The following is a 19062-nucleotide window of genomic DNA, read 5'->3' as shown; positions in this document are numbered from 1 at the left end:
TCCATGCGAAGCCCAAGATAGTTCAAATTCAAGCCGTTTCGGTCAAATTGTAACTTACATGGTTAATGTGGATCAATGCGATTATGAGCAGTAAATGACCGCAATAATCATGTTTTCTCTATAAAAACAGCCTCAAACGCATGTGTTTGGAAGAGACAATCTTTTTACTCAATACTACTAGGCAATACAACATACTTTTTTCTCTTACAATTTTGCAAGGCTTTGCATACTTCGTTCTTGTCAAATTTCTTTACTTTATTCTTTTCTTGGTTAATTTCCCTTTTCAATTCTCATATTCATTCATTGATTTTAAGAGTTTTTCTCCACTGAAATACTTAAAGATAATCGAGTGTGAATCCTACATCCACATTTTGGCGCCGTCTGTGGGGAACTACCACAAAACTCTTTAATCTCAAAATCCTTTTTTCCCAATCAAGAAACTATGGCTGAGCAGCAAGCTTTGAGCGATGCAATCACCTTGCTTAATCAGACAACCACTATCCTGACCACTCAAATTGGTACACTCGTTGATGCCAACACCACTTTTAATGAGAGGTTGAACTCAATCGAGCAAACCTTGATGAGTGTTCAAACCACTTAGACAAATTTGTCAAACGCGCAGAACGTTGTTTCAAGCCGTTTAGATACTTTGCCTTCTGTGCGGGCGGCAGCGCATCAACGTAGGCTATTCGTAACTCCCGCACAAAACAGATCCGGGAATACTCAAACTCCTCCAACAGGCCAGCCAGCTAGCACTAGCGATCAGGCAGCCGTAGGGGATGGGACTAATCCAACCGGGGAAGGAATTCCCCAGGTTCAGGAAAATCCTCCTATTGACGACGGATTCCTTATGGATGATCCCGATGTCACCTTCTCAGATGATATCATCAAGGTTCGTCAAGAGCTTGATGAAATGAAGTCAAAATTTCATCAGGCGACCAGTTCGGCGCCTGAGATCGATCGAGTAATCGAAGAAACTCGTCGAACACCGTTCACTTCGAGAATCTCGAACCTTCGGATCAAGGATTCTCGAAAGGTTAAGTTACCAACTTATGATGGTAAAGGAGATCCTAAAAATCACCTCACTGCTTTTCAGATCGCTGCAGGCAGAATTGATCTAGAACCAAACGAGGAAGATTCTGGATATTGCCAACTATTCTCCGAGAATCTATCCGGATCGGCCCTGCTATGGTTCACTCAGTTGGAGCCTAGAACTATTGATAGTTTTAAGGAATTGTCCTCTGCATTCCTAAAACAATATTCCATGTTCATGGAAAAGGCGACTTCTGATGCAGATCTTTGGAATCTAACCCAAGGTCAGAATGAACCACTTCGCAAGTATATCACTAAATTCAAAGAAGTGATAGCCAAAATTCCTAGGGTATCGCACACTGCTGCCCTGTCTACTTTAAGGAATGGACTCTGGCATGAATCCCGATTTCGAGAAGAAATCATCGTCAATCGTCCAAGTACCATCCAGGATGCTTTATTTTGAGCTAACAATTGGATGGAGGCAGAAGAAGAAAAGCTCAGCCTCGCTAAAAACCATCGGCCAGCTAAATTGGTCATTAGAAATCCAACGAAAAAGTTCGAACCAAAAGATCAAAAACGGTTCGGAATTAATCCTGCTACTAACGCTGTAGGAAAACCCTCCCCAAGTAAAGGAAGATACAAATCTCCTAATACTTGGGTTAGAGATGAAAGTGCCTATTGCGATATTCACAAAGTAAATGGGCACTCCACCAAAGATTGTAGCGTACTCAAAAATAACTCACCGAATTGTGGGCAGCTGGAGAGCTCGCTAATTTCAATATCGAGGAATTTGTGGAATCTTATCACAAAGAAAGAGAAGATTCCGAAGCTTCTAATCCTCCTGAAAAGAAACATAAGCCCAATGGACCCGGAACTCCGAACACTCCTAAGAAAAGGATTGATGTTATAATGGGTGGATCCAAATTATGCCGAGATTCGATCATATCAATCAAAAGGCACAAAAAATCAGCAGCAAATCAAACCGCTATGAGTTTTCAGTCAAATGAACAAACACCTTCTATCTCTTTTGATAATTCGGACACTCAAGGATTAACAGGACCTCATGACGATGCTCTTGTGATAACTTTAGATGTTGCGAACTTCGAAGTGACAAGGTGCCTAATTGATACTAGAAGCTCGGTAGATCTCATATTTCTAAGCACTTTGCAAAGAATGGGAATCAGTAAAGCCGACATTATCGGTCCACCGGCACCATTGGTAGCTTTCACAAGTGACACATCTATGTCCTTAGGAAACATAAAACTACCAGTTCTCGCCGCAGGGGTTCCAAAAATTGTAGAATTCATTGTTTTCGACTGACCGGCCGCTTACAACATAATTCTTGGAACTCCATGGATATACCAAATGAAGGATATACCTTCAACTTATCACCAATGTGTGAAATTTCCGACTCCAGGAGGAATCGGAACCATTCGAGGAGATCAGGAAACATCGCGTTCTTGCTACCTCATGGGACATCGTTTAAAGCTCAAATAGCAATTAATGATAAACGTGAAGCAAGAAAGCGCCTCGCGTTACCCAAGTGGTCTCAGTTCGAATGAAGTTACCACAAAAGTTGAAATTGATTCCGAATTTCCAAATTGAAAAGTAAAAATCGGCACTACATTAGATTCAGAAATCAAAGATCAATTGGTAACATTTCTAAAAGAAAATAAATGTACTTTTGCCTGGTCGGCAAAAGATATGCCCAAAATCGACCAAAGTATCATTACCCATGAATTAAACGTCGATCCCAGTTTTAAACCAGTAAAGCAGAAAAGAAGAAAACTGGGTCCTGACCGAGCTCAAGCGGTCAATGACGAAGTTGATAAGCTTTTAAAAATTGGTTCCATTAGAGAAGTAAAGTACCTGGACTGGTTAGCAAACCCCGTGGTAGTGAAAAAGAAGAATGGAAAATGGAGAGTATGTATCGACTTCACCGACATTAACAAAGCATGTCCAAAAGACAGTTTTCCTCTCCCTCATATTGATCGGCTTGTAGAATCAACGGCCGGAAACGAACTCTTATCATTTATGGATGCATTTTCTGGATACAATCAGATCATGATGAATCCCGAAGATGAAGAGAAAACATCTTTCATAACAGATAGAGGAATCTACTGTTACAAAGTTATGCCATTTGGTTTAAAAAATATCGGGGCAACGTTGTAACACCCGCGTCCCGCGATCCTAAAGGGGGCCGGTTTGTTTTAGGAAAAACTAGATCATGGTCAAGAAAGACCAATGAATAAGTTAACCCAAGGAAGGAATGAAACGTTTAAGTCATGAAAAGGGTAGATGACATAGACGACATCAGGATAATCTAGTGAGCATGGAGAAATGATCTCGGAAAGATTGGGAATGGCGTAGTCAAGGCCAAGAAAACGGACCAAAAGACTTAGCAGGAAAGAACGCGAAAGAACGTTCGAGCTAAACCAGCTAGGTGAGCTGGACAAGCTGGATGAACTAGCTAGCTCAGCTAGGTGAGCTAAACCAGCTGCATGACTAGCTAGCTCAGCTAGGTGAGCTGACCGACAGCTCAACCGAGCTCGGTGAACTGATCGAGTACTAACCCAGCTGGGTGGTCCGGTCAGCTGACACTCGAGCTGGTGGATTGTGGTAGCTCGGGATGAAGAGGTGTAAGGTCGAGCGGTTACCGACGAACGGTTACCATTGGCCAAAGGGTGGATAAGGCCGAACGGTTACGATCGGAAAGACGCAACCTTTCGAAAGGGTGCAACGAATGGATGTGATGTTTCAGAAACACACCCATTCGGCCCCTATATAAGGGAGGACGTCCAAGGGCCTCACAATCATCCTCACACACTTCACAATCACCATCACAACCCAAAACGGGTCCCAAAACACTCTACGAAGTGTTGGTCGGAAAGGGGGTGCGGCTCGGCGAGTATCTCTGGAATCGGAATAGATTCTCGGAGCCTCGACCAAACTGATGCGCATGCTACCTCCCGATCCAACGGTTCGATAGAATGTATTGAGGGATGGATGGGATAGACCGATTGTCTTAGAGACGGATCGGCAGACGGATCGGATCGGACAGACCGATCGTCGGACGGATCAGATCGGATAGACCAATCGTCGTACGGATCAGATCAGACAGACCGATCGTTGGACAGAAGGATCAGATCGGAGAAGAAGACGGATTTGGATAGACCGTCGCACAGACGGATTGACCGACCGGGATAGGCGGATCGATCGTCGTGTCAACAGGTCGGGTTGACGTATAACCGGATCTGTTTACGATCGGATAAATGGACCAAGGCTTAGATCGGCGGATTGATCGGTCGTATAGATCGGCGGGATGACCGATAATACGTACCGGAGATCTGGTCGAGGGAACATGGTGGATTACTCGATCGAGGATTCGATGAGAACCGCTGGAGGGTTCGACGACTTGATTGATGGTTCGGATCGATAGCTCGATTATGGGGTCGATGGATCGTCCGTTCTATAAGTCATATCGTCGAGGGAAGGACACAAAAAGGAAATGGATCGGCAAATCTAAGATTGTCAATATGGAAGTATCGACGGATCTAACGATAGACCGATAGATGATATGGTTAACGGGAAGTTAATCGGGAAGGCATATAAGGGAAAGGTGTTCGAAGAAGCACGGGGATAAGTGCAACCGAACACACCCAAGGGTCGCCCATGGATGCAATCTCACCGGTAAAGGGAGTAAGCACCGAGAATGGGTAGGTGATGTGGTTCACCATGTAAGGATCTAATATCGCGGCCGCCTTCATGTATCAATCGCCATGGCCAATGGTGAAACCGATTGGGAATCGGTAACACCAATGGTGACTCGACGGATAACCAACAGGAAAGTTCACGGTAAGAATCGGTGGACAAAACGGATGTTGGACCCGCGAACAAACCAAAGGCCGATGGACGAATGATTTCATGGGCTAGCCTACGATAATCCGATGGATAAATCCACGGACCCTTGGGTGTGATAATGATATTGTTTGGATCACATGGATGGATCGATAAGCTGAAGGCTTTACCGACCACCATGGACCAGACGGGTAAATGGTTAATAAACCGTCGGCGGTCATAGTGATAAACGACCGGATCGGAAATATGGATGGTTCGTTAAGCCGAGGGCTTGATTGTCCACCATGAAACCGAAGGGGCGTACGTTTGGAGGACGGATGGACTAATGAGCCAAGAGCTTGATTCGGCCACCGTGAACCAAGTGAAACGTACGATCCCCAATCTCTTTCGTGGGACTTAGACCAGTGGGGTTGGTTGGATGTATGGCTAAGTAATGATAGAGATTGGTCCATCAATACACGATTGGTTAAAAATCGTTGTACGAATGGAATAAGGCGACGAGAGGGCTAAGAGAAGGATCAATAGACTGATCGAAGAGGAATCAAATCCGCATGTAGGCCAAGGTATGTAAACGCATCTAACTTATTAGTTAAGATAGACGTTTGGGAATTGGCCGTTGGATAAGGGATACAAAGAATATGCAATCGTTAGACTTAGAATGGTTAGCGAACAAATGGCATGTCTTGGCCGAGTTAATGATTGATCTAAAGTCTAAGGGACAGAGACGATCAAACCGGTACAAGGGATGGTTGGAATTAGACCAAGGGTATAAAGACTTCCGCTGTGTTAAGAGATAAGGATTATAGAATTAAGCCTCGTAAAAGCAATTCTATGTTAAATCGTGAAAAATATGGAGGTTCGGCCGGGAAGTGGCGCGAACGTGTGACCATGGTCGCCGGACGCTGAGACGTTCGGGACGGGGTCTCACAAGTTGGTATCAGAGCATGCTTGATCCTAGGATGGATAAGTGCTCGGGAATATGTCTTGGTAAATGACTACTAAAGGTGTAACTTAAATGATTGAGTCATCGGAAAACCGAATTATTAACTTGAACATTAGTGTTGGTGAGCCGGAAGGGAATTGAGGCATGAACGCGATTACATGCTTGGAAACCAAGAGAGTTTGCCAAGATGAATTGGTTAAGCCAAGATGATTACCCAAGGGGCAAGAACTTCACGTGTAGCAAGTGAATAATTATTCGGAAAAAGGGGGCTGATTATAGAAGTTGAAAATGTTATGCTAAGTGTTTGGCGGATAAGGAAGTTGAGGTGAATGAGATCGATGTGCTTGAGGAAAGATTACCCAAGGCATGATCGGGCACCAAGATATGACCCTTATAGTCAAACGACTTAACATAACGGGGAAATAGGTATTGATCTATTCAGAGAATGGCCAGGATCAATAGAAATTAGACCTCGTCGGAATTTGACAAAGATCGGGAAAGACTTGATCTATTCGTTGAAAAGATCAAGGGGTATTGACCGAGTCCGGTAAAGGGCCAAGGTCGGGAATTATTGACCAAGTCCGGAAAGGACCAAGGTCGGGAATTATTGACCGAGTCCGGTAAGGGACTAAGGTCGGGAAAAGTGACCGAGTTCAGTGGGGACCAAGGTCGGGAAAATTAACCGAGTCCGTATAGGACCAAGGTTGGGAAATATTGACCGAGTCTGATTTGGACCAAGGTCGAAAATTTGTTCTAGTCGGGATTGGACTAGGATGGGAAACATTTGATCGCATTCGGGAAATGGAACAAGATCAGGAAAATAGATTGAGTCCGGTAATTGGACCAAGATTGGGAAAATGGATCAAGTCCGAGAAAGGACCAAGATCGGGAAAATGGATCAAGTCCGAGAGAGGACCAAGATCGGGAAACTTGATCAAACTCGGAAATAGATATTTGGTCAAGTATGGAATCTAAAGTCTTGGGAAGACTAAAGATGGGGAAACGTTAAGGAGTAACGAAACTCTAACACCCGCCGAATTCGAGGACGAATTCATTTTAAGGGGGGTAGACTTGTAACACCCGCGTCCCGCGATCCTAAAGGGGGCCGATTTGTTTTAGAAAAAACTAGATCATGGTCAAGAAAGACCAATGAATAAGTTAACCCAAGGAAGGAATGAAACGTTTAAGTCATGAAAAGGGTAGATGACATAGACGACATCGGGATAATCTAGTGATCATGGAGAAATGATCACGGAAAGATTGGGAATGGCGTAGTCAAGGCCAAGAAAACGGACCAAAAGACTTAGCAGGAAAGAACGCGAAAGAACGTTCGAGCTAAACCAGCTAGGTGAGCTGGACAAGCTGGATGAACTAGCTAGCTCAGCTAGGTGAGCTAAACCAGCTGCATGACTAGCTAGCTCAGCTAGGTGAGCTGACCGACAGCTCAACCGAGCTCGGTGAACTGATCGAGTACTAACCCAGCTGGGTGGTCCGGTCAGCTGACACTCGAGCTGGTGGATTGTGGTAGCTCAGGATGAAGAGGTGTAAGGTCGAGCGGTTACCGACGAACGGTTACCGTTGGCCAAAGGGTGGATAAGGCCGAACGGTTACGATCGGAAAGACGCAACCTTTCGAAAGGGTGCAACGAATGGATGTGATGTTTCGGAAACACACCCATTCGGCCCCTATATAAGGGAGGACGTCCAAGGGCCTCACAATCATCCTCACACACTTCACAATCACCATCACAACCCAAAACGGGTCCCAAAACACTCTACGAAGTGTTGGTCGGAAAGGGGGTGCGGCTCGGCGAGTATGGGTAGGTGATGTGGTTCACCATGTAAGGATCTAATATCGCGGCCGCCTTCATGTATCAATCGCCATGGCCAATGGTGAAACCGATTGGGAATTGGTAACACCAATGGTGACTCGACGGATAACCAACGGGAAAGTTCACGGTGAGAATCGGTGGACAAAACGGATGTTAGACCCGCGAGCAAACCAAAGGCCGATGGACGAATGATTTCATGGGCTAGGCTACGATAATCCGATGGATAAATCCACGGACCCTTGGGTGTGATAATGATATTATTTGGATCACATGGATGGATCGATAAGCTGAAGGCTTTACCGACCACCATGGACCGGACGGGTAAATGGTTAATAAACCGTCGGCGGTCGTAGTGATAAACGACCGGATCGGAAACATGGATGGTTCATTAAGCCGAGGGCTTGATTGTCCACCATGAAACCGAAGGAGCGTACGTTTGGAGGACGGATGGACCAATGAGCCAAGAGCTTGATTCGGCCACCGTGAACCAAGAGAAACGTACGATCCCCAATCTCTTTCGTGGGACTTAGACCAGTGGGGTTGGTTGGATGTATGGCTAAGTAACGATAGAGATTGGTCCATCCATACACGATTGGTTAAGAATCGTTGTACGAATGGAATAAGGCGTCGAGAGGGCTAAGAGAAGGATCAATAGACGGATCGAAGAGGAATCAAATCCGCATGTAGGCCAAGGTATGTAAACGCATCTAACTTATTAGTTAAGATAGACGTTTGGGAATTGGCCGTTGGATTAGGGATACAAAGAATATGCAATCGTTAGACTTAGAATGGTTAGCGAACAAATGGCATGTCGTGGCCGAGTTAATGATTGATCTAAAGTCTAAGGGACAGAGACGATCAAACCGGTACAAGGGATGGTTGGAATTAGACCAAGGGTATAAAGACTTCCGCTGTGTTAAGAGATAAGGATTATAGAATTAAGCCTCGTAAAGGCAATTCTATGTTAAATCGTGAAAAATATGGAGGTTCGGCCGGGAAGTGGCGCGAACGTGAACCTTGGGTCGCCGGACGCCGAGACGTCCAGGACGGGGTGTCACAAACGTACCAGTGTTTAGTTAACAAAATGTTCGCAAAACATTTGGGCCAAACGATGGAAGTCTATATCGATGATATGCTCGTGAAGTCTCTTAAGAAATCCGAGCACATCACTCATCTTGAACAATGTTTCAAAATTCTGAATGAGTTCGGAATAAAATTAAATCCAGCTAAATGTTATTTTGGTGTGCCTTCAGGAGAATTCTTAGGTTACATAGTCACGGAAAGAGGAATAGAAGCAAATCCTAATCAAATTAACGCTTTCTTCACAATGCTTTCGCCAAAAAACATTAAAGAGGTCCAACTATTGACGAGCAGAATTGCTGCGTTGAATCGTTTCATCTCGAGATCTACCGATAAATGTCTCCCTTTTTTATCAAATTTTAAAAGGAAACAAGAAATTTCGGTGGGATAATCAATGCGAAGCAGCTTTCGACTCAAAACTTATTTGACAACACCACCGGTTCTCTCGAAACCTGAGTCAGATGAGAAACTTTATCTTTACATTTCAGTTTCTAATCATTCTGTAAGTGGGGTTTTAGTTCGAGAGGATCGAGGTGATCAAAAGCCAATTTTCTATATAAGTAAATCTCTTACCAGTCCAGAGTCGAGATATACCATGATGGAAAAATTAGCTTTAGCAGTAGTCATATCTACTAGAAAACTTAGACCTTATTTCCAGTCTCATCCGATAGAAGTTTTAACTTCTCATCCACTTCGCTCAATTTTTCACGGACCAAGTCAGTCCGGTAGATTGGCGAAATGGGCTATCGAACTCAGTGAGTACGATATAGAATATAAAAGTCGAACTAGTGCAAAAGCACAAGTTCTTGCTGATTTTCTAACCGAATTACCATTAGATGATGGAATCCTTATCGAAACAGACTCCACATGGAAATTACATGTAGATGGCTCTTCTTCTAAGCAAGGATCCGGAATCGGTATAAGGCTCGAAACACCGACAAAGGAAATAATCAAACAATCATTTCGATTAATGTTCCCAGCTTCGAACAACGAAGCAGAATACGAAGCTCTCTTAGCAGGACTTCGGCTTGCTCTTGCAATTGGAGCAGAAAAAATAATAGCTTATTGTGATTCTCAGCTAGTTGTAAACCAGTTCGCTGGAGATTACGAAGCTAAGGCACCTCGAATGGATGCCTACCTTTCGGCCGTCAAAAAGTTAGCTGGAAAATTCAAAGATTTCGAATTAGTTCGAATACCTCGAGGCGAGAACACTTCGGCAGACGCTTTAGCTGCCCTAGCTTCTACCTCAGATCCCGAACTCGAGCGAGTTATTCTAGTTGAATTATTATTTCACGAAGTATTTCAGATGAAGGAACAGGAAACGATAATATTTTGGAGGTCGAGCATATCGAAACTCCAGAATTAAATTCCGACAAAAAGAATAGTTTGTTTGTTGTCACTAGATCACGAGCAAAGTCTCAAGATAACGAACTTACTCCACAACCAGAACTTTCTAAAAGAAAGTCGAGAAGAAAACTAAAAGATCAAGAGGTTCCCATTAAAGAATCATCTCGAGCTGAACAGTCACTTCCGGATACCGCAAAGAATGAAGAAGTTCTGGTAACAGTCAAAAATGATCCTAATATTCCTTCCGATCCAGAACCAAGGAAGTTTATAATCAAGGATAATACTTCCGCTAATGATTGGGGGGGGGCTGACTGGAGGGTACCCATCAAAAATTTCATTCTTAATGGAGAACTACCATCGAACAAATGGCAAGCTCACAAATTAAAAATCATCAGCGCTATGTATTGTATATTTAAAGAGTCATTGTACAAGCGAGGCGTCAGTGATCCTTATCTTTTATGTATTTTCAGACCCGAAGTTGAAATAGTGACAAGCGAAGTCCACGAAGGGCTTTGCGGTAGTCATTCTTCGGGACGAGCAATGGCTTTCAAAATCAAACGGTTAGGATATTTCTGGCCAACTATGATTTCTGACTGCATCGATTACGCCAAACGGTGTAAAAGATGCCAAATGCACGCTCCTTTTATTCACCAGCCGTCTGAATTATTGTCATCTATATCCGCTCCATACCCTTTCATGAGATGGTCAATGGATATAGTTGGTCCGATGCATCGTTCAACACGAGGCGTCCAATACTTATTAGTTCTAACGGACTATTTTTCCAAGTGGATCGATGCTGAAGCTTACGTAAACATAAAGATTATGTGGTAAAGACATTTTTGTGGAAACACATTATTTGTCGCCATAAAGTTCCTTACGAAATTGTAACGGACAATGGTCCACAATTCATTTCAAATGATTTTGAAGATTTTTGTTCTTCTTGGGGAATAAAACTTAGTTATTCAACGCCGAGGTATACTCAAGGAAATGGGCAAGCGGAAGCTTCCAATAAAACCATTCTCAGCAATCTTAAAAAACGTTTGAATGCTCGAAAATGTGGTTGGTATGACGAGTTGCAACCTGTGTTGTGGGCATATCGAACAACCCCGAGACGAGCAACGGGAGAAACTCCATTCTCATTAGTATAAGGGATGGAAGCAGTAGTCCCAGCCGAACTAAATGTTTCTGCTTTACGTCGGAGCGAAGCTCCATTTAACGAAGAACTAAAATCTAAGTTATTAGAAGACGTTCTCGATACAATTGATGAAAGGCGAGGCCAATCCCTTATTCGACTTCAGAACTATCAGCAGTTGACCGCTCGATACTATAATTCAAAGTTGAAAAACAGACCTTTAAATGTAGGAGACTTTGTTTTAAGGCGAGTGTTCGATAACACAAAAGAAGGAGCAGGAAAACTCGGTATTAACTGGGAAGGCCCTTACCAAATCACAGAAAAAGTCTGAAATGGTGTATACCGTTTACAAGACCTTGACGGTAATCCCGTTCAAAGGCCTTGGAACATCATCAACTTGAAAAAGTTCTATTGCTAAAACAAATATATTTGAACTACGATTTGGCTTGATCCTATTTTGGGTACGTAGACAGCTCGCTAAACACGAGTCCAGCTATAAAAATAAAACTATTATTCCAATCATGGAGTCTTGTTTTTAATAAGCTCGGTCTTCTAGCATAAATATTAAATTACGTTGCAAACAATGTATAAATAATTATTTTAGCTAAGTAAAAACTAGATCTAGAAGGGTCTTGGATTACGGAATAACTCTGCTCCTTGGCCTGCGAGGTCAACGATGCTCAGAATGCAACCCGGCATGGTTCTGTACTCTTGGAGGCCTATCTCGATCCAATCGGAAGGATGGGCTTCGAGGCGATGAAGCTCGCGAGCAATATCGAGATGACGCTTCTCTAGATCCATTCTTCTTTTCCTAATCTCTTTTTTCTCATCGTCGAGCTCGTTGTGCCGAGTGACAAGCTGAAGAAAATAAAATTCTTCGTTTAAACAACAACGAAAGGAGTCAAATCACTAGGTAAAACAATACCTTGTCAATAAACTCCTTAGCCTTGATACGATCTTGAGCTGATAATCTCTCGATTAATACGTTCGGAACCTGAATGCTGGTTCCCCACCCTAATGGACGTGACTCTTCTGGTTCGCCGGTTGCTTCCGTTTTTACAAGCTTGATGTCTGACGTTTCCGGAAGATCATCGCTTATCGTTTTGAATGAGTCGGAGAGATTCTCTGAAGAATTACCTTCCTCGAACATTTTTGTAGAATTATTGTTGATAAAATTCAATAATGAACTACACCTACTTTATATTCGAAATACACTCAATCACATTTAAGAGGGTCAATTGACGATTTCCCAAAATCTGAAATTACTACCTTCATGGAAAATGTAATCGAGTTAATTGCTAATTATATTCCCTAAATTAGCGCATTAAATAAGATTGAAATAAATCAATAAATTTAAAGCAAAAGGGAAATATAATGTCGTTGGGCCGCTAGCCCGATAAGTATATTACAAAATAATAAATAACTAAGAAGGGGGAGAGTTCGTAGAAGGAACTTCGTCAGATGACGAACCGTTCTCGCGTTCGTCGGGTTCGAGGCTCCTTTGGTAGATGTCCCAATGCTTCTTCAAAAACCTAATGTGTTTTCGAAGGCAGTCGGGAATGCGAGCGATCGAGTCAAATCCCCTCCTCTCCCAGTTATGAACATCCGACTCCAAACGTCGGATCTTCCTTTCAGTTCTAGAAATCTTGTCCTCGAGGACACGGCGTTTCCTTCCAAGGCGTTGCCTTTCGGAGCAGAGGAAAACGTACCTTTCGGAGCAGAGGAAAACGTACCTTTCGGTGACCTGCAAAGAACAGATGCATTACGAATTTATCGGGTAAAACTTTGAAACAACTGGTATCGAGGTCAAACCTGTTCCATGAATTCATGGCACTCTATCTTTTCTTCCTTAGACATGGAAGAAAGAAAACAAGGAATGGCCACCCCGTGTGGAGTAAATCCATCTCCCGTCGGAAACAGGGATTCACTCGAAGGGAATCGTGGTGGATTAGGATCAGAAGGTTCGCCTTGGGGAGAGTCCATCGTAAATAAGAAATCTAGAAAAGAAGAACTGCAAAGTTCCTTACGAAGAAAAGATTTATTGGAAAAGTTCCAAAATCTTACTCTCCTTATATAGAAAAAATATATAAGAGCACTCACTTGAGTATTTATTGAAAAAGGAAGTTAAACGTCAATCTATTGATCTGACAGTTATAACCTTTCGATTTTCGCGTACATGCACAAACAAGACCTACGAAATATAGGTTATTCAAGTATCACTTAACACCTAGTAGGCGAACTTAATTTCGAACGTGAAATTCAAGGACAGTTAATAAATGGTATTATACCTTTTTTGTCCTTTTCAAGAAAAGTAAACAGTTCTCACTAAAATTTTTCTAATCGAACACATTTTGAAGTATCACGAAGTGTTCTTGTAAGCCGAGCTCTAATCTCGCAACCGAGAGACCGAGGAAAAATTCTAATGTTTTTTCTTTAAAAGAGGCAAGTAGGTCTGATGAGCCTATCTCTCCTATAATTCTAAACCATTTCGGTTAGGAGGACTTTGCAAACCGTCCAGGTAAAATCGATGGTTTCCACCAAAATTAAATATTTCTTTCTAAAGAAATTTTAATTAAAAACCCCTTGGGTAAATTATTCAAACCAGTAATAAAAGCTCCCTTGGGCAAAAAACTCAAAGAGTAATAAACGGCCCCATGGCCAGCAAAGCAAATTTCATGTCTTAAGATTAGAGGGACAATCCCCATAAAAGGTGAGTGAAATCACCATCATTCATTCATAGGCGAACCGCCTTCATCCCCTACTTGGCTTGAGACAAGAGCACCCCCGGCAATAGCATCTTGAGTTGTGAGAACCACCTCAGGGTTGAGCAAGCTGGCATCCTGAGGGGGTTCGCTCCTCGACTTAAAGTCATCTCCCATAATCGAGGAGATGGCAGGACCAGGGAACCCCTGAGTTCGTCCCGAAGAAATTCTGTCAACATTGGTTCCGAACTCATTAAAATGAGCACGGGGAGAACCAGTTAACATCATCTCATCCAAAGACAAACCGGTATTAGGTTCGGTCAATGGAGGGGAATCAACGAACTCAGAAGCAAACTGCTGCAAATCCAAATATGGCTGAGGAGCAGTAGCTAGCTTAGCTTCAGTTTCGGCGAGTTCAGCGCCAACTGTCTCCTTTTCTTCAGCCAAATTGACTATTCCTTCCTCTATCTCCTTGATCAGATCAAGATTGCTCTTCATCTCGTCACGCTCGGATTTAAGTTTGTTCCAAGCTTTATCCGCGGAGATAAATTCTTGCATACCAAGAAGGAATTTTTGCCTGGCTCCTTTAACCTCTTTCCGAGCATCGTGAGATATCTTGCGAACATCTTGATCTTTCAGTGTGGAAAGAGACTCATTCTTGCGTTCGAGCTCCTCAGCGACTGTTTTGACCTTGCTAAGCTCTGATCTCAGAAGCTCGATCTCACCTTTTGCGAAGTTATGATCAGCAAGGGCAGTTTTTAGCTTTTGCTCTGTCTCAGTCAAAATCTTCCTTGTCTCCTCGCAAGATCTTTCGAGTCGCTCGACTTCTTTATGACGAGCCGAGTCGAGACCGGTCTTCTCCTTCACAAGCTGATTGGAAGATTGGAGTTTTTCAATCTCTCCTTCAGCAATAACAGCTCTCTTGGAAACTTTGGTAAGCTCCTCTTCGTAATGGTTGATGATGCTGTTCACATCCAGGGTTGCCTGATAAGAGGAAATGCGATAAGAAAAAGGAGATTCAAAATCAGATGTTTACTGATTCGAACAGTCAAACCTGGGAGGAGTGGAATGAATGACTGATATACATCTTCTTGATGTCATCCCTCCAATGCCCAAAGGACGAAAGTTTCTTCCCAAAGCGAGTGTGGAAACATCTAAAAATATTTCCAATCTTCTCTTTATCTAAAATAAAGATATTTATGTAAGGATTGAGCCTCCTAAAAGGTCGGTTAATCTCAAGTAACAAAATGTTAATTGAAGTTTACCTGATTGGGATGAAGTTCTGGCAACCAGTCCTGAGGTCGGAGACGATAGAGCTCTAGAGGTATTACCTCGGGGACGTCTAGGGGGTGTAGAGATTGTGAAACTTGATTATTTCCATTAAGCACAAAGATGAATTTATAGATACAAGAGATGAGGAAATCGAAGAGACTAGTCAAAGAGAGAAGAAGAACAAGAAAGAGATACAGAGAATGCAGAGAATTTTAAGAACACGAAGAGTTGAGTCAAGAGAGTAATAACTCTCAATAATATGCCCCCTCAAGTTGGACGTCGTCTCGAGAGTCCAATCTTCTCTGTGAGAGAAACAAAACGAGCCCGCGGTAGTGGTTTAGTAAGAGCATCAGCAAGTTGGTCGGTGGAACTGATGTGAGAGACGCGCAACACCTTGGCTTGGACAAGTTCCCGAACAAAGTGATAATGATGTGAGAGACGCGCAACACCTTGGCTTGGACAAGTTCCCGAACAAAGTGATAATCAAGAGCAAGATGCTTCATACGAGAGTCAAAGATCGGATTGGCAGATAAGTATGTTGCTCCAACATTATCACAAAACAGAATGGGAGTTGTTGTCACCGGAATGTGAAGATCTTGCATGAGAGAAGTGAGCCGTTTAACCTCAGAAGCTGCTGCAGCTAGAGCCCGATATTCAGCCTCGGTAGAGGATCTTGCAACACCTCGTTGCTTCTTTGAAGACCAAGAAAGAGGTTGTTTGCCCAGATAAACAGTATATGCTACAGTGGAGGAATAATCATCATGATCTCCAGCCCAATCGGCATCGGAGTAGGCATGTAGTGTAAGTGGAGTTCTAGCCGAGAAGAAGAGACCCTTATTCGCAGTTCCCACAAGATAGCGAAGCACGCGTTTCACTGCCTCCTAGTGTAAAGTGGTAGGGCGATGCATAAACTGTGATAAGCGGTTGACGGCGAAGGCAATGTCAGGACGAATAAGACCAAGGTATTGTAAGCTGCCAACGATTGTCCGATATTCTTTTGGATCAGGAAGAACATCACCGGACGAAAGAGACAGTGACTGAGAAGATGACATAGGTGTGGCAACAGGTTTGGCATGAGCCATGTTAGTCCGCTGAAGTAAATCGGTCGTATACTTGGTCTGTGTCAAGTGGAGGCCAGCGGAAGTGCGATGAGCCTCCATGCCAAGGAAGTACGACAGCTCGCCAAGGTTTTTAAGTGAGAACTTGGCAGCAAGAAGGCTCGTGACACGGCTAATTTCAGAGGCTGTGTTCCCTGTTATAACAATGTCATCAACATAAATAAGGATGTAGACGAGAGAGGTACCCTTGTGAAGAACAAAGAGAGATTCATCAGCAAGCGACTTGACAAAACCAATTTCGATGAGAAAATCCTTAAGAGCTGTGTACCAAGCCCGAGGAGCTTGTTTAAGACGGTAAATTGCCTTTTTGAGTCGGTAAACGTGATTCGGTCTATCTTTGTCAACAAGTCCTGGCGGTTGTAACATATAAACTTCTTTAGACAAAGGCCCCTGAAGAAAAGCGTTGTTAACGTCAAGCTGCTTCAATGGCCAATCGTGTGCAACGGCAGTGCCAAGGACAAGGCGAATCATGGCATGCTTTATAACAGGGCTGAAGGTATCATGAAAATCCACTCCGGGCCATTGATGAAAGCCTTTAGCGACAAGACGAGCTTTATACCTATCAATAGAACCATCAGGTAAGCGTTTAATTCGGAAAACCCATTTAGAGCCAACAATGTTAGTTACCAACGACCTATCAACAAGATCAAAGGTATCATTGCGAGTGATCGCATCAAACTCAGAACTCATGGCTCGACGCCACTTTTCATCTTTGAGGGCCTGGATGTGAGAGACAGGTTCAATTTCTGTGAGTAGTGCTGAAAGCCCATATCTGGGATTTGGCTTTCGAATATTATTTTTGGAACGGGTCACCATTGGATGAGAATTGACTGCAGCACGGGGAAGCGAATTGGTTTCCTGGGTAGATGTGACGGGTAATGAAGCTTCTGATGTATCGTTGTGAGCAGGACTGTCATGGTGCAAATCTGGTGGTGAATCCGCAGTGGTAGGCGAAGGATCTTGACACGGGGCTGAAACAGAGTCGAGTGGCCGATGTAAAACAGGAGATAAAGAGGCAGAAGAAGTATCAGAAGGCTGGAAATTTAGTGTTGAAGGAGATGATGAAGTGGAAAGTAAAGAGAAAGGGAAAACCGATTCATACAACTCCACATGGCGAGACACATAAATCCGTGAAGATGAGACATCAAGACAGAGAAAGTCACTTTGGGTGAGTGAATACCCTAAGAAGACACACGGTATGGACTTGGGACTGAACTTGTTCTTGCCATACGGTTGAAGCCATGGGTAGCAAAGGCAGCTAAACGTACGAAGCTTGGAATAATTAGACTCCATCTTGAACAATAGTTGAAACGGAGATGAATACGCCAGATTAGGGGTCGTGAGACGGTTGATGAGGTAGACGGCAGTGGCAAAGGAATACGTCCATAAGACGTGGGAATGCCGGAGTGAGCTAGAAGAGCAAGTCCAGTTTCAACAATATGGTGGTGTCGTCTTTCAGCCATTCCATTATGTTGTGGCGTATGTGGAGGCGTTGTTAGGTGTGAAATTCCATTGACAGCGAGAAAATGCTTGAGAGCAATGAACTCCTCGCCATTGTCGGAGTAGAGGGTGGTGATTTTTGTCTTGAATCGGTTTTCCACAAGAGCTTTAAAGAGAGGAAAGATTTGTGCAACCTGAGACTTTGTTTTAAGAGGATAAAACCAAATATATCGAGTGAAATGATCAACGAATATAACGTAATATTTGTAGCCATCAACAGAAAGTATGGGAGAAGTCCATACATCCGAGAAAATAATATCAAGTGGACCATTAGATGTAAGAGAGGATGTTGAAAAAGGAAGTCAGTGACTTTTATTACTAGAACATGAATTGCAAATTAAAGAAGAAGATGACATTGAAGAAGACAAAGGTAGAGAAAATGTAGAAATCATATGACGAAGAGTTTGAGAATTAGGATGGCCTAAACGAGAGTGCCAGCCCGCGAGAGAGGTTTTGAAGCATGGAAAAGCAGAAATGTTGTGTGAATATGATGGAGAGGAAGTCGGCCACTCATACACTCCTTCATTGGCCTTCCCGTTGAGAAGAGTTATCCCCGTGTTGAGATCCTTCACCTGAAAATCAGAGGGACAAAGTTGAACCATGCCATTGTTAGTTTTGCATAGTTTGTTGACGGAGATGAGATTCTTTTTCATTTCTGGAACACATAAAACATCACGAAGGGAGAGATTGCGAGAGCTTAAAGGTAAGGAAGCAGAACCAGTGTGAGTGATTTCGAGACCAGTGCTGTTGCCGATTGTCACATTGTCTGGACCTTGATATGGTGAATGGAGAGACAGAGTGCTGAGATCGCTAGCAATATGGTGAGAAGCACCACTGTCAAGCAGCCATGGAGAGATGTCAGGTGAACTAGCAGTAGCATGATGAGCTTGATGCTGCCAATTAAGTGGCGGAAGTGGAACAAAGCCTGGTGGTGGACCACGAAACTGCGTTGCAGGTGGTAGAGCAAACTGTGAGGGGACTGAAGTAGATTGATACTGAGGACAACGACGAGCATTGTGTCCTTGAATTCCACAAATTTGACACTTCCCTAAATATGGTCTTTGGGGACGGAATCCACCACGAGCATTAGAAGAATTCCCACGACCTGCAGCAAAACCACCACGAGGAGCAGAGTATGATCTTGGTTGTTGTCGAAATTGAGTTGCGTTTGCTGTGACAGGAGCAGAGGAGACATCAAAATCAGCCGTAGCATTGAGAAAATTTTCACGGTTAATTAGTTTCTCGTG

The sequence above is a fragment of the Arabidopsis lyrata genome (genome assembly GCF_000004255.2).
Source record: "Arabidopsis lyrata subsp. lyrata unplaced genomic scaffold ARALYscaffold_6, whole genome shotgun sequence".
Taxonomy (NCBI): Eukaryota; Viridiplantae; Streptophyta; class Magnoliopsida; order Brassicales; family Brassicaceae; genus Arabidopsis; species Arabidopsis lyrata.
Note: the sequence above shows the minus strand (reverse complement) of the source record.